The sequence below is a fragment of the Parasteatoda tepidariorum genome, chromosome 1 (genome assembly GCF_982258835.1).
Source record: "Parasteatoda tepidariorum strain Cologne lab strain chromosome 1, Ptep-v5.0, whole genome shotgun sequence".
NCBI classification, from domain to species: Eukaryota; Metazoa; Arthropoda; class Arachnida; order Araneae; family Theridiidae; genus Parasteatoda; species Parasteatoda tepidariorum.
The window spans coordinates 4,180,502-4,201,634 of NC_141755.1; the positions used below are offsets into that span (position 1 = coordinate 4,180,502).

Here is a 21,133-nt window from a genome sequence, read left to right on the forward strand (position 1 = left end):
TCCACTAAGATGACAAATTGTCTGTCAAGAATGATAAAAAAATTAATAGTTAAAAAAATAATTCATTGCGATAATGAACATACAGTTGTATTGTTATTATTGTTCAGTTATCTAAAAGACTTTTTCGTGGTTTTCCTTTGCATTTAACGCAACTTTTGATTTGTCTAAATTTTAAATAATATATAGGATACTACAAAAGCTTTTATAAACATGATTTTTCTCTGATATTTAAATTGCAAGTTACTTTGATTTCTGGGTCGTGTTAAAAGTTAAAAATATAAGAAAAGTATTTCACAACATCCACTAAGATGACAAATTGTCTGTCAAGAATGATAAAAAAATTAATGGTTAAAAGAATAATTCATTGCGATAATGAACATACAGCTGTATTGTCATTATTGTTCAGTTATCTAGAAGACTTTTCGTGGTTTTCCTTTGCATTTAACGCCACATTTGATTTGTCTAAATTTTAATTTAATTTTAAATAATATATAGGTTACCACAAAAGCTTTTATAAACATTATTTTACTCTAATATTTAAATTGCACGTTAGTTTGATTTTTGGAATGAGTTTAAAATTACAAAAAATATGAAGAGCATCTCGCTATATTAACCGAAATAATTGACCGTCTGTCAAAGACGCTAAAAAAATGATTTATTATATAAAAATATTCATTACGATTACTGAGCATTTCGCTGGAACTCCTTAAGCGTCAAGCAATCTGAATGATCTTTTCGTGGTTTCCATTTACGCGTAACGCAAAATATGATTGTTTTATTAAAAAAGCATTCATGAAGGCAGCAATGTTTAAATATTTACATAAATTATGAGTTATTCAATCTTTATTCCTTGTTAATTAAAAACAAAATGAAGAGCATTTGATTGTGGGCAATTAAATACACACACACACACACACACGCACGCACACACACACACATATATATTATAATAATAATTTGAATAATTATTTGTGCAAAGGCATTAATAAGGATCGGAAATTAATAGATAGTACAATCGAATTCATAATAAATGCTACAAATAATTATTTTTAATTCTCATCGGAAAATTTAACAAATTTACGATTACGAAAATTTAACAAAATTAATTATGGCTTATATTTTGTTAAAAAAAAATATGTCATTAATGTGCATTTTTAATTCTAACGATTTTAAAACAATAATAGTAAACTTATAAAATTCAAAGGATTTTAGTTTTGAACTCGTTCTGTTAAATCATATTTTTAAATATAAAAAAAAGCTAATATAATCATCTATACTTCAGTTATAATAGAACCAGATTCTCCAAACTAATAACTATGGTTGAATAAGCAAATATCCTTCCTTCGATTTTAATTAACCTAAGTTCTGTAAACCGAAACTAAACAAAACCGAAACTATAGTATATAATTGCTCGTAATCTGAATGATCTCTGCTTTTAAAGCTTCAATAAACTAACAAATAAATTATGAGCAATGAATAGACATCTTTAAACAATATACAAAATAATATACTGGTTTACGGAAATGAAAAAATTTTAGAATTTAAATTAAATTGCTTTTTAATGATCAACATCGATTACGCGCAATGCTAAGGTACGGCGGGGATGTTAGAAAATAATCACTGGAACGACGCGAACGCCACTTTTTGTGCGTAAAACCGGTCTGTCAAAAGCGTGTTGCTTTTCTGAACCCCCCCGGGGAAAGTTAAATGTCCTTATCCCCTATATTAGTCCCTGGGTATATGTATGCATGTAAACCTATACGTTCTCTTATAAACTTGAATATTTAGACAAAAAAGAATTAACTAAACTTTAAAAAAAAGAAACATTTTGAAAAAAAAATTTTTAGCTTTTCGAGCAAACTAATTTCTGATTTGAAATCCCCACAACTGAATTAGATAAGATAAAATACTTGTGTAAATGCAACTCGAAATGCCCTAAAAAACTGAGAAAATACTGCCTAATTTTTAATGATAAGTGATATTAGGTTTGAAGAATCAGCAGTTTATTCGAATCAAAGCCTTCAGATACCGTTGGAAACATATTAAACTGTAGTAAATTTCTGACATCCCCACAACGTCGCATTTTTCATATTCCAATGATGTAACGAGTGGTTATAAAGTTTAGTTTAAAAATATAATTCTGTTTATTACATTCAAAAACATAGAAGTGTCTTGTTTCTAGTATATTAGGGTAGTCAGTCATGTTTTGTTTTTCCAAGAAAAAAATTTAAGAATGAAATAATTGAGCTATTAGTTTTGGGAAAAAAAGAACTGTCAAGTTTGTTTGCCAAGCAGCTGTAATGGGTAAACAAAGCTTGTAGCAGTCATAGAAAATAAAAAAAATCCATAGCAAACTTATCATAAATCTTTAAATGACCGACCACAAACATTGTAATGATGTAAAAATAGCCTCTACAAAAAATTTACTATAGTTTAAACCAAGAGGATATTTTTTTGTGTAACCTACCCTCTCAGTTTTAAAAATGAACCTTGCTTTGACTTCAGATCCAATTATAAATACAGAGTTGTAATAAACCGGGATTATACATTTTTATAATAATTTATAAATAATTATAAAGATATTTATATAAACCGGGTTCGAATCCAAGAGATGGCGGATCGATACGAATTCCACACACACCTTGCACCGACCACAGCGTTGATGTAAAATATCCTCAGTGGTAGACGGATCATGGGCTAGAGTTCCCTTGCCGTCAGGCTAACCGTAGGAAGTTTCCATGGTTTTATTTTCCATGAAACGCAAATGCGGGCTAATTCCATCAAATTTCTCACAATACTTGATCCAAGAATTCCCTTGTCTTCTGTATTGGATTCAAATTTAAAAGTCTACGGATTTGAGCTTTAGTAGTCGTAAACCCAAACAAGTGGGTCGGCTTCTCAACGAATGTTTATATAAAATAATAGTAGTATAAAATTAACATGAAATTAAAAGAGTTTAGAAAAATAAAAGTTCAAGTTCAAAGGAGCACGAACAACATGTCCATAATAGGTAAGCGCCCTTAGCAGCGTAAGATGACATTTCCTGTCATGGCTTCCTATTTAATTCTTAATCCTTATAATGTGAGATACTTCCCCTAGAAGTTTGTAGCAACATTTACAGGACACCCTGTATATTGACAATGTTTCCGAAATTTGAAAAATTTCTGTTTGCAATTTTTATTTCAGTTGCTATTTACTACCGATAGAGAAAATCCTCCTGGTCGATCTTAACAGTTGATAACTATGCATTTTTCACGCTTTTTATTTCATCCCCTGAAAATAGTATAACTATATGAAACTTAAAAAGAAAAAAAAAAGACTTAGTACTAACGAGGTTAAATATAATTTTGTATACACCACAAATCGATATAGAAATGAGACTTAACTAATGAATCATACGTCCGCCCTTTTCAGAAATGCCCCGAATCCTTCATCCATATGCGGCCAACGTTTTTCTACCAGACATCGATTCGAAATTATGACTCATATGCCCATGACAGACGGCGCGTGGACGTCAAAATAAAGTCTTTATTTTTATACAATTTAACTTTTATTCTCTTTTACTTTCAACAGATGTATGTTCAGTTATTTTATCACCATTAAATAAATTGCTAGTTTTTCTAACATCCAGTTATTAAAAGGAAATTAAATTTCCATAAATATATCATTTTCTATAATTTGCATTATAATTTATTTTGTAATAATAATATATAAATCAGAGTTGGTATTCCGAAAGTTCTATCTCTCGACAGAGGTAATGAAATAAAAATTGAATGAAGACTACTAGTTTCAAAATTCGGTCTGCATTTAAAATCACCACAACATGCATTTTAAATCAAATATTAACCTATAAATTTTACTACCATCATAAAAATTTTGGAAAAAACTTTAGTTCTTAACACTAGATTGCCCAAGGAAGTCATTTTGACTGCTTTTTAATTTCAATTAGAAAAACAATAATGCATATAATGGCACAATTTTTTAGAATTTTGTGACTTTTTGTACAACACGTAATGTTTTTATTGTTAATATTTACTAATAACTTGTTATATAAGTGTAAATAATAAAAATTTATTTTAAACAAATTTCTTTACACATTAGTTATTCTTTCACAATCCAGTTATTTTGTCTGCTTTTGGGCAATATAGGTACAGTCTTTCTAGTGTTAATCATAGTTCTTAACTGAAACTGGGGGCTAAAACAGTCTCCTAGAATATAGTCCAAGCAATAGAAAAAATTCTAAGAAATTACTACTTTAAAGACAAGAGTTTTCAATACGTCATAAAAGCTTACAAAAAAATTATTTCAATATTGGGTTGATTTTTAAGGTCATTCAATTCAATTTTAATTTTATACAGTTAAAGTAACTGCAGCATCTTATCATAAATTAAAAAAGTAATATCCAATTCATGTTTAAAAACTGCAAAATACTTAAGGTTTAGCTTTCTTCCTATTTAAAAAAAAAAATTCAACTGTTTTATTACTACTTGATTAAAAACTTCATTCACTTCAAAAATATACAAATTGGAAATAACTGTTGGCATGTTACAAACACTGAAAAACAGGTGCCCGAACTCAAATATTGCCAGACGTGAATGAAAAGAAATAAAAGTGATTTAAAATTCAAATCGTAAAGTTTCCAACTAAAAAAGGAAAAATGAAGGTTGTTGTTGTAGTTCATTTACATCGCACTAGAGCTGCACAATGGGCTATTGGCGACGGTCTGGGAAATATCCCGAAAAATAAAGGTAAGAAACTATAAACTAGGAAAATCACAATAACCGAGAGAAAAAAAGAGAAAAAAACAGACAAGAAAAAAGACCACTGTGGCCGAGAGAGGGAGCTGTTTTCTTGCGAAGGATCCTGATTTTGGGAGCTTGAAACACGTTGACTGTTGTCAGGGCCCGACTTAGCCTAATTGAAATCATCTCTTTTTAAGAAAGAGTGGTCCGTCTTATAAATTTTTCTCTTCATCTGGTCCGTCGAGCCGGAGTTTGAACCAGAACAATGGCTAAGCCTATGGATGTCATAAATAGATCACGAACTTCATTTAAAGGTAAAACATCAATTATTTTACCTCTGAAGGCATAGAATGGAATTTTATTCCACCAAAATCACCACATTTTGGTGGTCTTTGGGAGGCGGGTGTAAAATCAGTAAAACATCATCTTAAAAGAGCAGTTGGAAAATTTCATTTCACTTACGAAGAGATGGAAACAATAGTTATTCAAATCGAAGGAATTCTGAATAGTCGCCCCCTTTGCCCCTTAAGCGGTGATAATGACAGTTTTGATGTTTTAACACCAGGTCATTTCCTAATAGGGAGGCCTATAGCATCAATTGTCGAACCAAATTTAACTGATCTCAATGATAATCGTCTAAGTCGGTGGCAGAAAACTACAAAAGTTGTGCAACTTATATGGGAAAAATGGAAGTCAGATTACTTAAATACATTACAAGCTAGATCAAAATGGATGGTAACAAAAAATGATTTAAAAATAGGACAGATGGTACTTGTAAAAGAAGATTTCTTGCCTTTAAATACCTGGATTTTAGGCCGAATAATTTATGTTTATCATGGTTCGGATAATAAAGTGCGTGTTGTAAAAATTCGCACAAAATCTGAGGTATTTAAAAGAGCTGTATCTAAAATAGCTGTCTTGCCTATCCATACATAAAAAAAATAAAAAAAAATACTGTATTTTTCATAATGTTATATATTCTGTTTTACATTTTATAATGTTTATGTTTTATATTGTCAAGCTATGTAATATTTGTGTTTATTTTTTAAATTTCATATGTTAAGTTCTTGCATGAACATTGCAGGGCCGGGCGGGATGTTGGCGCGCATGCGCGTCAGCGCCCCAACCGGCAGAAGATTTTGTTACTTCCACAATGACAGACGGCTCTCATGTAGCTCCGTCTAATTAAAAATAAAACTACTGAAATCGCATTTAGCGATAATTAAAATAAATAAAATAAAATCATCTCTTTTTAAGAAGGAGTGGTCCGTCTTATAAATTTTTCTCTTCACGGGGTAAAAACTTCTTTTGGGGGCCCCCCTCTGCTTCACTACTTCAGTAATGAAGAACCGAACTTTATGGAGGTATTTAAAATTTATCACCTCATTATAGATAACATAACAAGAAAATTGATTTTATTGAATACCTAAAATATCTATTAAGTTCCCCTCCAATCGTCAGACGAAACTGTCCATTTTATTGATGTCCATCATGCGAAGGCAGTTTCTGAAATGCAGTTTTCTGATTGTTAACTTCCTATGCTTGCTGACATAAGGGCGGAATTCAGCTATATTTTCGCAATTACGATAATTCAATTAAATCAATCAAAAGCCCGTATTTTTCCCGTGAGCTGAATATCACCCTAGGAAACCGGGGATTTACGAAATAAAGATTTTTTGTGTTCATACGATAGATTAATGAAGAAGCTAACATAAAACTTACGAATTTTACATTGTACTGGTATTTTGTTTTAAAAAAGTTCAATAAAGAATTAAACGTAAAATAAGCTTTCGATTCGATTTGGTGGCCCCTCTGATGTGGGGGTCAAGGACAACTGCCCCTGCCTTAGTCAGGATTTGACTGTTGTTTCCAATTTGTATATTTTTGAAGCGAATGAGTTTTTAATCAAATACTATCTTACCGCTTCCGTTTCTCGGGAATAGTTATTTAATGCAACTGTTAGTTTTTGAACTAATCTGAATCACCAAAATTATTAACATGACCTGGTAGTCGAAAGATCGTATTTCATCTGATAGTTGATCAAAAAATCTTTATTATCCAATTTTTTTTTAAATGTACCCTATGTCAAAGTCAGACGAATTATTCTCAAAGAGGGAAGAAGAGCATTTAAAGCTCTCATTTTGAATTGCAAAAAATAATGATAATAATAATAAAGGGGAGAAAAATAGATCAGGTTTGTATTTACTTCTAGTAGGTAATTTTTCGTTTTAGCTACAACTTTAATTTTATAAAGTTTTATGAAATCTGAGTAATATATCTAGTCATATAAATCTGAGTATAACCTTTTAATATTTTGCGCCTATCTTCCGCCATAAACAAATTATAACGAAATAACATTTCCATCGTTTATGATACATTAAAAATGGCTTATAATTAAGCCTTCTCACAATTGTTTCGATTTTTAATATCGTCGGTGAGTGACAGCTGATTTTCTAAAAGAATATCTCAGTTTAATCTCACTTCCCTAGTCTTGATTTTGAAATCTAACTCAGAAGACAAAGAAAGCAAGCCCACGCATCTAATGTTTTTATAATAAACTCCATGGGCAATCGGTAAAATGTGTTAGCATTTGTAAAATATCAAACTAAAATAACTTATAAAAATTATGCGATGTTATTGAAATGACATTTCTAATAAAAGATTTGTCGAACTATGTTGCTGATTGTTATTAAGATTATTTAACAAAACAAAACGCTGTGTGTTCACTTAATTGGCAGACAAATTAAGAGCTGTGATAAAAAAAAAACTTAACGGGATAAAAAAATTACCATTATATAATCAAGGAAAAAAGCGAAATAATAAAGAAAAGAAAGAAAAATGGGTTACCCTTATAACTTTTGAACGGCTGGTCCGATTTTCATTCAGTGAATTTCTAAGGAAACATATCTTTTTTTTTTTAATCCCCCAAATTGGGATCTATCATGTCGAAAATAGGAGGGCAGAGAAAGTTTTTAAAAACTGGCTTTTACAGTTTAACCGCAATAGCGATTTGAGATTTTGTTACTCTAAAAATTATTTTAATGCGTCACACTCCTTTTTTTTTTTTTTTTTTTTTTGTCTTTCGAATGATTCGTTAAATTATAAAAACTCTTTCGTAAGAAGTTATAAGCTCTCGGCCCAAACGGATGAAAATTAAAAAATGTAACATAATGAGGAATTTAGGTAAAATAAATGATTTTTATTATTTTGTTAATGATGAATCAATTTGATCTCTTACTTTAAAAATGAAAACTTGTAGATCATTTTTGTTTTATTTTACTTTTCCTTCAATCTAACCCGATTTATCCCATTTTCCCCAACTTTATATTCAAGTATCAAATACAAATATAGCATTGATACCAAAAGTGGCTGCATGGAGAAATTGGTATAGTATATTATGTAAATTAATTGGCTATATCTTTTGCTGTTGGCACCAATTCATTCAAAAAGTCATTACTAGTTTAAAAAATCCTTGCTCTTTACAATTCTCGATCAAACCACAGATAAAGAAACCATTTATAAATTATGATGGGTGTGAGAATCTTTTAGTTCAATCAGACAAACAAATGATAATACTGATAAAAAAATGTTCTACAACAATGAATGTTTTTGAAAACGAGAATGTTTTGATGACGCTGGGCGTTAACATATAGTTTGTCTACTGTAAGAACTACTAGGTCTGGGGCCGTCTGTTGCTATGGAAATAAGAATAGCTCATTTCAGGGAGGGTAGATTCTTTTCACTCTAAGGCTAACGTTATAGTCCGAAGGATCTCGCCGACTCGAGCCAAACCCTGTCCTCAACAATGACGCCACACCCCTACTTGAAATAATTATATCTCGTTCGTTACCATAGTCACCGCTACGGATCCAGAAGAAAGGCTTGGGAAATTCTTACTTTAGACAAACCATATTAAATATATGTTTTAGGTATAAAATATACCTTCAACCGACTTCATTACCAAGCTAGTAACAGATTCATTAAAAAGTTTTTCCCCAGAATAGTGCAACTGCTTAACATTTCTAAGGATTACATTTTTCAAACCTAGATTAGGTAAAATAATTACAGGGTGGAGCAATTGAAATTTTTAGTATAAAATTCTAGCTAATTCGCTTCCGTTTGAATTAATTCCTATAACATACTGAAGAAAGCTGTGCATAAATTGTTAATGTTAACGCAGAAAAGTTCCGAATATCATATATATATATATATATATATATGATATTCGGATATATATATATATATATATATATATATATATATATATATATATATATATATATATATATATATATATATAATATTGTATCCGTAACCTTGCAATTTTGAACCAATCCAGAGGACAAGGAAACTCTTGGATCAGTACCCCCAGAAGTATGATTTGATATGTGAACATGGAGGACTTTGTGACACGACAGATTTAACGTGCATCAGTCACCATTAACTACTCGGGGAGTCTTCGTCTGGCGGGGATCGAACCCACGACCTCTTGCGCATGGGCCCGATGCCCTACCAGACAGGCTATCCAGGCCCCTATGAATGTTATGTAAAAAAAATTAAATTTTAGGATAAATAATTTAATAAAACATATAAATAATCAGATTATTACGTTTTTATGTTTATAAATGATGGCAAAAATAAATCAATTTTTACCGGAATTTAGTTATGCAACAACTGTAGATGATATTTTCCGTGAGAAAGCAAAAATTGGCAACTACCTGCTTCGTTTTTTTTTGGGGGGTATTATAAAAGGCTATTGTAGTATAGGAAATGATTAATTGCTTTTGTGAACGTGTTTAATAGTTTCAAGAGTAAATAAAAGGCTACTATTGCTTCAAGAAATCAATGAAATGCGTATTTATGATACTCATGTGATAATTTTATACGGGCGTTAATTTAATCTTTAGGATGTTTAAACTTGCGTTGATGGAAATTTATAATAATAATTTCAAAATAAATGAAATGAAGATAAATACAGGAAAAGCACCCATAAAAACTAAACGCGCATTAATAAATTGAGGAAAATCTTTCGTGTAAAAAGAGAAAAGTTAGCATTTACAATATGCAACTTTAAATAATAATAAAATAATGTATGATGGTATTTTGCAAATTAGCTCGCGAATTTCAATGCTGAAGTCACGTGAACAATGCTTCTATTAAAAAAGTGGTTATATGTTTATTTAAGTGTATTTAAACAAAGTAAACCATAATTATCTGGGAAATAGTATATTATGGTAAGGCTAAACCAATACTCCCATTTGAACTTAACAGACGCACCTCTGATCAACGTAGAGGAAGAACGAAAACATGATTGGTGAAATATGTATCCCCAATAAATACTCACGAATCGGTTTCTCTCCTTTTTGTGAATTACATGCAGTGAGAACGCTTCCTGTGAGATTTCACTTTTTTTGCCGTAAATCCGACTACTCATAGCAGAAAAGATGTTACAGCAAGAATGTCTCGTTTTTTTAAAAATTATTCTTGTAGGTGAGATAAAACGTACTTGATTCAAGAAAAACTTAAATAGATTCTTAGAAGCATTTCCATTTATTATAAGATAGATGGCAACTGTCAATGAATTGTTGATGTTTTTGTGAATTGTTTCGGGATCGGGTCATGGACATTTATGAATAATATACCAGTTATTATTTATATTTCAAGTTTAAATTTTTAACTGAAGTATTACTTAAATATTTCTATATATTTTCAATTGTACATTTTATTAATTTGTAATTGTTATTACCTATTAATTGATCGTCATTGTCATTCCAAATTTAGTATCGTCTGCTGAAAACCAAGGAAGACATTAATTTCATGCAGATGCGCATGTTTGGTGAATTTAATGTTTATATAACCCAATAGTAAGTATTCACTTAAGCATTTTACTGTTATACTTGAGTTTCTTTTTGTTTAATGTCCTTGAATTTAACTCAAATAAACATAAGATGGAATATGAAATTAAGACCGGTTGTGTTTGCTTGTTCTAAAATCCCCTCATTTTTGTCTTAATCACTCTTCTACAATTTTATAATAAATAAATTCAATAATTATTTTTATAACTATGAGAATTTTTCTTCTAAGCTTTTCTTTTCGTAATAATTTTTTTAATCAATATTGACATTGGTATCCATATCGTACTTTTTAAAAATCTCCATAACTCTTAAAGCATATAATAAAAATAAACTGGGCTTAAGAAATTAAATTTTTAATGAAATTTCTGATATTTCATGGTTTTAAATCTGTTTAGGTGGGTGATTCTCATGAACTTGACATTTCCAAATCAAATACTAATAGTGTTTTAAAAATGTGTAATGTTCTTAAAAGTGTTAAAATTCTTAAAAGTGTTTAACAAAATCCGAAAATATTTATAATTACTATTTAAAAGGTTTTTAACAATAAAAAAAATTATGGAATCTCTCTTGTATCACTAAATAATGATGTTGGCTATTAAATCCATTTTCTGGCTCAGAAAATGCCAGGAGAGTGTCTCCCTTTTATATTATTCTTACTGCAGAGTTCTAAAGACCAATATGGGCTTTAAGAAGTTCTTTAACGAGAATGATCACATTATTGCACATAGTAACATGTATTATTATTAAAAAAATGTTTTTGTACATAATAAATGTGTTGTATAGAAGATTGAATGCAGAAAATGTAGTGTACTTTAGTTAATCAAACTTCAAATCTATGATAAGATTATCAGGTGAATCTGATCTTTAAAAGCAGTTATTAATCCAACAAAAGGGTGGGAATGAACTGAGCTGCCATGCACAATACTCTTAATTAAAATTTAGACTAAAAGTTCTCTGTTTTTTTTTTTTTTTTTTTTTCTTCTTAAAATTATTTGACATGAAAACTCAAAGACAAACTTTTAAATTATACAAGTTGAGCAGTAAAATGATTCATCAATTTGAAAAAATATTATTTCTCTACATAATTATTAATATTTTTTAAACACTGAAATGTTGGTTTAAAATTTTTTAAATAAGTTTAAGAGAAAGTTTTGGTCAGACTTGGGAAGTGAGATTAAGGGAATTTAAATTTTTTTTTTTCGGAAATTGAAAATAAATAATCTTTTTTTATATGCATGGAAAAATTATGTCTCATAAGTGTAAAAAATAACTTTATATTTCAAACCAATTTTGTGATATTTTGTTTGGATTTGTTATTGTTTGGTTTCTGTTCAATCATCCAGGTATCCATTTCTTACATATTCATAATACTATGTTTATTATTTAAGATAATGTTGATATTGGTATTTATTAAATTATCAGCACCTGATATCTAAATTAAAAATTATTTATCATGCTAAGATTTAAATTAATAATTATATATTTTGTATTCCTTTTGCTTCGGAAAAACAAACTAGCAAAACTTGTTTCTGTTAAGTTGTAACATAGATTAAAAAGTTAAAGAATAATACTCAAAATAAATAAAAGTGTTATTCTATAAAAGTTATAGAATAATACTCAGCTTTGAAGGGCACTAATCGAGATAACTCAATCAATTCTCTTTTTGGCTAGATTAGTGCCCTTCAAAATTGAATTAAAAATACTAAAATAAATATCAGAAATTATATTTTATATTAACTTAACCTAAAAATAATTTGTCATGCCTATCTGTAGTTCATGGTTTTGCTACTGCCATCTCTTTTCTTAAAAAAAAGGGGCATTTTTTCTGAATAAAAGGGGACATTTTTTAAAAAAAAAAAGCGAGAAAGGTGCATTTACCTTTGTGAAAGGGCAAGCAGGGTAGGCCACCCTTCAAACACTCAATGAAAACACAAGTATAGGATGTATACTAGGGTTTTCACTGAGTATCTGAAAATTGGATTTTTTGTGTTAATTTCTCCCAATTTTTGATCTTTCCCGACCCAAAATTAAGAGTAATGCTTAATAGCATATTTTCACCGTGATTGAAGTCTTAAATTGGATGATTAAGTTGTTAGTAATGCTTAATAAGATTTTTATCAAGTTTCGTTCATGCGTTCTTTATCAGATAAAGAGTTAAACTAAAAGAGTTACATTTTGATGTTTGTAATTATCCGGGTAATTAACTGAAATTGACAGCAATGCTAAATAACACCTTTTTAATAAGATAGAAGTTCTGGATTTAATCTGTGTTTTTTGAGACAAATTGAAACTAAATAATCTTTATTTTGGTACTTTGTAACAATCGGAGTAATTAGTGTAATTGACAAGTATGCTGAATAACATATTCACGCGAATTGTCACCATGTATTTGGTAAAACATACCTAATTCAGCCCTTTCGTGCCATTAAATGTAAAAAGTTGAATTTGTGCGGGTGGATGACGCTATGTGGAACAGCTCAACGATGAGTTTGTTTGGAGGGACCAAATAGTAGATTTGTGAAAGATTTTAATCCTCCTATTAGCGCTCAAAATTTACTAGTGCTGAGAATTTTGAGCTAGGCTGTCAAAGTCAGCAGGAACAATCATAGAGGCGTAGAGTGGTTGTTTCGAGCAGGTGAAGGACTATGTTATATCATGAAGCGGTGAATTCTTGTAAGATCGACCAGCATATATTTATTTACATATACCTTATATCTCAATGAGATAAATATATGAATAACTCTGTATTAATTACCCCTTTAAAAAACTATTTTTAATATGTTTTATATAATTAACTTCGTTTTTTCTTTCATCATATTTTCTTTACATTTAAATGTTTTTTTTTTTCTTTTATAGAAACAAGACTTTAAATTCAGTTCAGAAAAAAAATTAAGAATAAAAGATCATTTATTCAAGAGTATAGCAAAAAGCACAATGAAAATTTTACTCAATGGAAACTTTTAAAATGTATCATAAAGCTATGAATTTAAAATGAGTCCCACAAAAAATTGTCTTCACCCCATCCAAAGAATTCGAAACTCCACTCTTTTTAAAAGATTTTTTGCAAGAACATTATTTGAATGCAAATGTGTCATATTTAAAGAGAATAAGGTGAAATATTTTTAACCTGAGAAAAGTTTCTAGACTTAATAATTTTTAAATTCTTTAATGTTGAAAATTTTCTTGGTTTGATTTTTCAGCAATTGACTCATACACCAATATTCAGCAATTGACTTATACACAACTTATATTAGCATAAAAAGCATTTGTTTTTTAAAGAAGAAAAAAAATTTTTTTTTAATGTTTAGCTATTTGCTTATGTATTTAAACTACCTGTTTAATTTTTTTAAAAGATAATAAAAGTATTATAATGTAAAAAAAAAAATTACAAAAAATTTCTGTTTTTTAAAGTACTGAAGTGTAGAACCCATTAATAACAAGAATGAAGAATCGAAAAACTTTTCATCTGAAATCAGAATGCAGTTTAAACTCAAATTGGCCAGAATTATGTACAAAAATGAGTCAGGCAATGCATTTTCATGAACTCTTATTAATTATAAAAAAGTTGATTCCCTGTCTTTGGATGGTGAATTCATTGTTTTAATTGTTTCTTGGTCATGAACATGAATGCAGACATAGGAGCAGTAAGTATAAGAATCTTTTCAATGATTTGCATTGCAATATCATCTTTTAGTTATTGTCATTACGTAATCTACATTCAGTTTTTAACTATTTTGATCTAATGGGGTGTTTTGAAATCCTTTCGAGAGAATTGAAATTTTCCCGAACTGTAAAATTCTTTTTTTGCGGCAGTTTCAATGAAATAATTTTTTTTTTTTAAATTAGTGAAATTTCCTTTTTAAATCTGAGTTATACTCGCAATTACAAGTAATTTATTCAACGTAATTTACTTTAAGATTATTTTACAAAAAATCTATCCTTTATTTTATTATAAAATAGTAGAGATGATTATTTTAACTATTATAATTTTTTTTGGGGGGGGGATTGACTGCTGGCAACTGATTCTGTACATAGTATAATTTGTTAGTAGGACTTATATAAGTTTCATTTTTATTTCCGTTATCTTAAAATTGTGTTTTTCATGTTTATAGTGTCTCTTAACAATATATTATGCAATATACTTAGATTACATGTCAATAATTATGATGTTGAAAACTGCAATTATTAGGAGTAAAAAATGAAAAAATGAATGTTAAAAGCAAAATAAATTTTTATCTTCTTGTTTCTTTTTCCCACTATCCTAAAGTCTATGGAAATTTTTTTATGATTGTTAAATTTATCCTCGAGTTTTTCAGAATATTCATCTAACGATTCTTCTTTTATTGAGTCTTAATTTTTCTAACTCTTCTTATTTTCTAAAGATTTGTTTAAAAACAACATTATAATAAGGAGGAAATTGTATTTGTTAAAAGCAAAATGAATTTTTTTCTTCCTTTTTCCTGTAATTGTAGAGTTTATGGAAATTTTTTTGTGAATGTCAGTCAGTTTCAACAGAATATTAATCAAATGATTCAGCTTTTATTTAGTCTTTAATCTTCTTACTGCTCTTACTTTCTGAAGATTTGTTGTAAAAACAACATGTGTAATCTAATGATGGAGAACCAGAAAATTAAGAATATTCTTCAAATGGTTCTACTAATATTAATTAATGTTGTAACCACTCTTAATTTGTTTTAAAGACAAAGTGTGTAGTAAGAAGGAATACGTGAAAAGTTTCGATACATTTCAAACGTAACTATCTGTTTTATTTCTTTTAAGTAATTCAAATACGGAAAATTATTAAAAAAAGGACTCACTAACGCAAGATTTTTTGTTTTTATTTAAGCTTTATTTACCTTTGTTTATAACACCGGGATAAGTAAAATTGTTGACATTCCAGATGAATCATCAGCATAACGGTCATGGTTTGGTGATCGTAGAGGTGAATCTTTATTTGATAGCAAATTAGTTTTATTTATTGTTGTGTATTTGTAAATCTTGTTTTGTTATTGTAGGTTGAACAACGGCCAAAAAGTTTTGAGTGTTTGATAAATGTTTTTAATACCTCAATTTTTCAATTTAATTTCCTTTTCTGAAGATAGGTAACAGGCTCCATGAACTTATTACATTTTTGAAAAGAAGCAATTAAATAAAACTATTTATGAAAAATAAAAAATAAGTGCTAAAAGACTTTCAGATAAACTTTGTTGGGGGCTAAATGTCTTTGGTCTTTCTCAATTCAAATATAGTCTTATTTTTTAAAGAGTCATTTTTTTCAGGAAGTAGAATATTTTCGAGGATCTTTCAGAATTGCGTTCATTCACTTTTACGGCGTCTTTGTTTTGACGGTGAAATCTTATCTGCTCGTTTATCGTTTCTTTGTTTCATGTTTACAACGTATTACGAATTGACTGATATTTTCTCGCTGTTTTGTCTTTTTTATGTTCTTTATATTTTTTAATTACTTCTGACATTTTGCTTTTTTACGTTTATTGCGGAGATATGATTGAAGTAAAAAGCTGCGTGTTAAGATAGGTGATTAACAACGACGTCATTAAATGTCTAGCCTATCTGATAAAGATGATTATTATTTTTTAATGAAATATTTGTTATTGTGTATTTTTTAAATTTATTTTTCGATTTAAAAGCTATAATATTTTTATTCATTATGCTTACAATATACCAAATGCGATTTTCGATATTTGTCCGTGAAAATAAGAAAGCAATTCTCTGAGCTACGTCACGGAATATGTGAAAATTGTTAATTTATCAAGTATTCAAACATTACATAGCGTGTTACGTTTCTAAAATTTAAGCATTCATATTTATTAACTGGTTTTAAACTTTTCATAGTTGTTATTTTACGATTAAACAAGTAATTAAAAATTCGCAGCAAAAGAAAAAACAACTTATTTCTTATAATGCAGAAGTGATATGTGTGTAATATTTAGGTAATGTGTTAGTTTTAGTGAGATATTTGGTTTTGCAAAAAAATCGTCTTCGATTTTGTAAAGGCCCGATTAGGGGTGGTTATCTAAGGTAACCGAATTAGGCTTGCAATTGGCTGACTTTTTTCCCCGTTTTCATTGGTATTAAAGATGTAATCCAAATTAATATCTTGTCCATGTCTTAATAAAATAATTTGAAGAAAATTGATAATCGTAGTTAAAAAATAGGATGCAATTAAGTAATTTTTTATGATTATTATTCATTAAAGGCTATAAGTTTCCAAGTAGTGATTATTGTTAAGACGTACAGGTTTACAAGTAGTAATAAAATTTTGCGTATATTATCGTGTGAAAAATAACCTTCTTTTACTTTTTATTTTAGTTTTGTGGTACTGGTTTTGTTGTGGAGAATTAGTAAGAGAAATGCTATATACATATAAAAATTGTTGCAGAGCTAGTATAGAAAGCGGTAAATAGTGTTATGATAGCATAATTGGTTTAAAGAGCTTATTTATTAAATACTCCTCGATATAGCACAAAAATTGAAAACAATTAACTGTATCCAATACAGTGTTGACATCTTACTGAATTTTAGGTTACTAACACACATAGGTAGGAACATCGCATCAAATAATTACCGGCCCGCACGCAGCGACAGCACATTCAACATTGCATGCTTATGTATAAAGAAACAGAATGATGTAGTTATAATCTGAAAATAAATAAAAGCGTTGTTGCGCTATGTCATGATGACCAAATATTAACTCAGCCGTAAACTCATTATGCTAAACGGAGTAACATACCATTTGAAGGAACACATGTCAATACACATTGTACTGAAAGGAAATAATGAGATTAATGGCACGTGAGTCGGAAGCGGCTATACTACACTTAACTAAAAAAAATACAATGTGAATAACATAACGAAACCAAATGGTGTTACAAACGGAGTTTTATTCAAAAATAAATGAAAATCAAATAAATTGAGAGGAAGAGAAATAATCAGAATCCTTTGGAGCCATACTTACTTGAAAGAAACAAATTTGCCGAGGAACCTACTTTGTTAACTTCTATAACTTGATTTTAGTTCTTAAATTTATTGGTTGTTTAAAGAAAAGTTTTCATTGATATTTTTAAGAATATCCGGTTGAAACGGTAAAATTTTTATTTTATACTACCCGTTCTTCGTACGGGGTGAATAAAAAAGAACGAAACAATTAATCGGTACTGAACAACACTAAGAATTGAAAGGCATATTCCGACACAATTGAAGTGCTTAGTGGAAGAACTTGGAAAGTGTCATTTTTAAGAGTATTTATGAATCAGTGAAAATAACGGAGTAAGAGTTGTATTAATTAGGGTAAATTTAATGTAACAGAATTGTTTTTGCTTTCACTTTAATCTTATCATAATTTGTCCATTATAGGTTTTAGTATGCTTGCTTGCATGGTTTTTATTCTCAAATTAGGTAGTAGTAAATAAAATAAAGCAAAAAATTATTAATTCCGTCTCTTAATACATCAGTAATAAAACAGTTCAAAGACTTCCTTTTTTCTTACCCTGATTATAGCCTATCTGAAAATATCATTTATTTGGCTTTTCCACCTAAGCTCTTCAATTAATAAAACTAAGTAATTTTCCTTTTTTTTTTTATTCATTATTATTTATTGCCTTTCCAGGTAGCTTTATTCAGAAAAGCACTTTTTTTGTTGTTTATTTAATCAGAATAGAAGTTAACAGTATTTTGCATCATTTGGCGGTGATGATATTGTTCGCGGCCAACTCGTGATAGTCAAAATTGACCACTGTCAAGTAATTTTCTCCTTTCCAGGGGACGTAAGGCACTTATTTTCCTCAGCATTGCTTTTAAAATTGCTTAGTATCGCTGCCGTTTTAATAATTATAAAATATATCTATGTAATATTTGGTACCTACGTTAATATATTTGGTACTTATTGCATAACCCTTCAATATTTGAGTTTTATGCGAATTACATTTATCAGTAGCAGCTAACTAAAATCGAAATTTTAAAAACGATTTTTTCAAGTCCTTGATTAGGACTTTGAAGCATGACCATCGACTTTTAATTTACTGTTTAAAATATTTTTAAGTAGTAGGGGGGTTCAATAATAATTTATTAAAATATTAATACCTTATCTTTGCTACCACAGGAAAAAAAATATGTTCTGAAACTACTTCAAACCCGTTGTAGAATTATTATTAAAACTTCACCAATTACTGTAATACCAGTAGTACATATTACCGAAATTAATTATGATCTGCGTGTGGCAAATTTTCTATGGTTCCCCCGAGCGTATTTGCAAGTTATTTTTTCTTTATTAACTTTGCCTTTTAGTACATAGCTTTTTTTTAAAAATTTCAATTAATACATATTGCTTATAATAATTAAGTACTGATATCAATAAAATGGAGAATAATAATATCCCAAAATTAATAAGTATTTTTTCCCATTAAGTATTTTAGTAGATAGGTTATAATTTTTTTATTTCAATTTAGCAACATTGATTAAGCATTATTGATGTCAATAATAGTATTGCAATTTCTTGCGGTTCGTATAAACGAATAAGTACCCTTCCAATAATGTTGCCTTTTCTTACACAGCTTATTTCAATATGTATATATTATCTAAATTAATTAAGAATCATTGGTGTCAATTATAATACGGCGATTTTTTATGTTTCTCCTTAGCGAATCACAGCCACTTTTCCTTTAATTTTGCCGTCAAACACATAAATACTTTTTTTTTTTTAAATTACCGTTGATTTTAAATCATTTGCTTTTGTCAAAAACATTTTAAAAGAATTACTATAAACAAAATAAACACTTTTAAAACATTAATTTGGTGATGTACCTCGTTAATGTTGTTTATTGAATTTATCTGACATAGCGAATAAAAAATAATTAAATATTAAAGTACGTGCAATAAACTTTTTTTCGACAAAATAGTTATAAGCTAGCAAATATCACTGATGTTATCCTTAAAATATTTAAAAAAATTAAATTGTCCATAGTTAAATTTAAGACCATGGCTAATGTTCAACCAATCAGAAAATTCCTCTTCCCTTTTCACTCATCCCGCTCGAATGGTTCGTCGTAGAATGTTCTAATGTCGACAGTGTCCTCCCTCGTACTTCGAACTATCTGAATGCCAAATTTCATCGCTTTTGGTTGGGTGGTTTAGGAGTCTTCAAAGGACACATAGACACTAATTTTTATATACCAGCGGGTGACCGAGCTCCGCTCGGAGAAAACAGGTATCGAAGCTAACTCGAAGATTTAAATTTTCAATTGTGATTTATCAAAACAATACATGCCATAAGAAAATTTGTGAAAAGATAACCGGTTAAAGTGCACCATTGTAAACTATCTAAACAAAGTTTGGAAAGGGAACTATTCAATACAAAGGTAAAGTTTGAAAAGTCATAGGAAATAAAATGTAATTGATAACAAAAAATTATACAATTAAAGACACTGTTCACAACGAATTCGTAAATTTGCTTCCGTTCATCCGCTTCTTGAAAATTCTTGTCCAGGAAAAGGCGTCGATGAGAGAGGTATTGTCGAGCATAAAAGACGATGTAAATTTCGCAGGAAGACGCGTCATCTTGGTGGTTGTCAGCGTTGCGAGGTTTCACGATGCATCCTTTCAGCTTTTCATTCGTAACAACGGTATTCAGAACGTGTCGCAGTATTTTTCTCAAAACAGCGTCGATGGGCAGCGGGTTGTCGACTGGATCGCAGACTAATAGTTGACGTTCGCCATAGCTTCGTAAATTCTTAGCATCCAGTGCTAGCCTCTATCCATTTGAGCTCTCTTGTGAATGGGAATGAGAAGCACGTCGAATCCTTGTTGAGCGCCGTATAGATAGTTGGAAGCCTTGTTCTGGTCGCTGATATCGTTGAGAAGAGCCATTCCTTCATAAGCGCAATCCGCTGTTGTAACGTAGAAGCGTGCGACAAATTCAGGGTGAAGTACGGCAACTTTGACGGTCGGGTAAGCTTGTTCGGCGTAATGGAGAAGCATTTTGACAATGACGGTTTCTTCTAGTTGTTCATTTGCGGGTAGAATTGAGTTGATCGCTTGTTGTTCCAAAATTCCGGCTCCTTGAAGAATTTAATGTAGAGGTGCGTTCTGCATGTTGAAAATGTAGCTTAAAATCTGACGAATGTTGAAATGTCGGACTTTGTTGACGGTGATTTTAACACAAAAGTTAAACTTTTCTCCACTTTGATAAATGTAAACTAATGCGAACCTTACAATTAAATTATTAATTCCTTCGTATATTATTGGTTTAAGTTGTCTAAAATTAATATTTCAATTGTAAGGTTTGCATTAGCATACATTTATAAGAATGGAGAAAAGTATCTATAGCCATTATGGCGAACTAATAAAGTTTGAAAATATCCCATCTGTAACTCCGAACTGCTCGACCGTAGCGCTTCAAAACCGGCGCCAATCGATTCCTCGTGGCCAAAAACCCCAGACCCCCAAGTTTACCGGAGTTTATTAATTCTGGGGCGATTTTCGACTTGGCAACCATTCCTCGTATTATAGTATAAGATATTG

General features: G+C 29.7%; 1 protein-coding gene across 2 annotated transcripts in view; it reads left to right on the plus strand.

Annotated features, from left to right (window-relative positions):
• The first annotated feature begins 10,249 nt into the window (after positions 1-10,249).
• LOC107441195 (rab GTPase-activating protein 1) overlaps positions 10,250-21,133 on the plus strand; it is a 71,992-nt gene continuing 61,108 nt past the window's right edge. Inside the window, exons 1-2 of one of the 2 annotated variants that reach the window (XM_016054361.4) lie at positions 10,250-10,386; positions 10,524-10,606. The gene's annotated coding sequence lies outside the window, so the exon portion shown is untranslated. Of the gene's footprint in view, positions 10,607-21,133 lie in introns of both variants that reach the window. The other variant, XM_087158450.1, reaches the window with a different exon arrangement.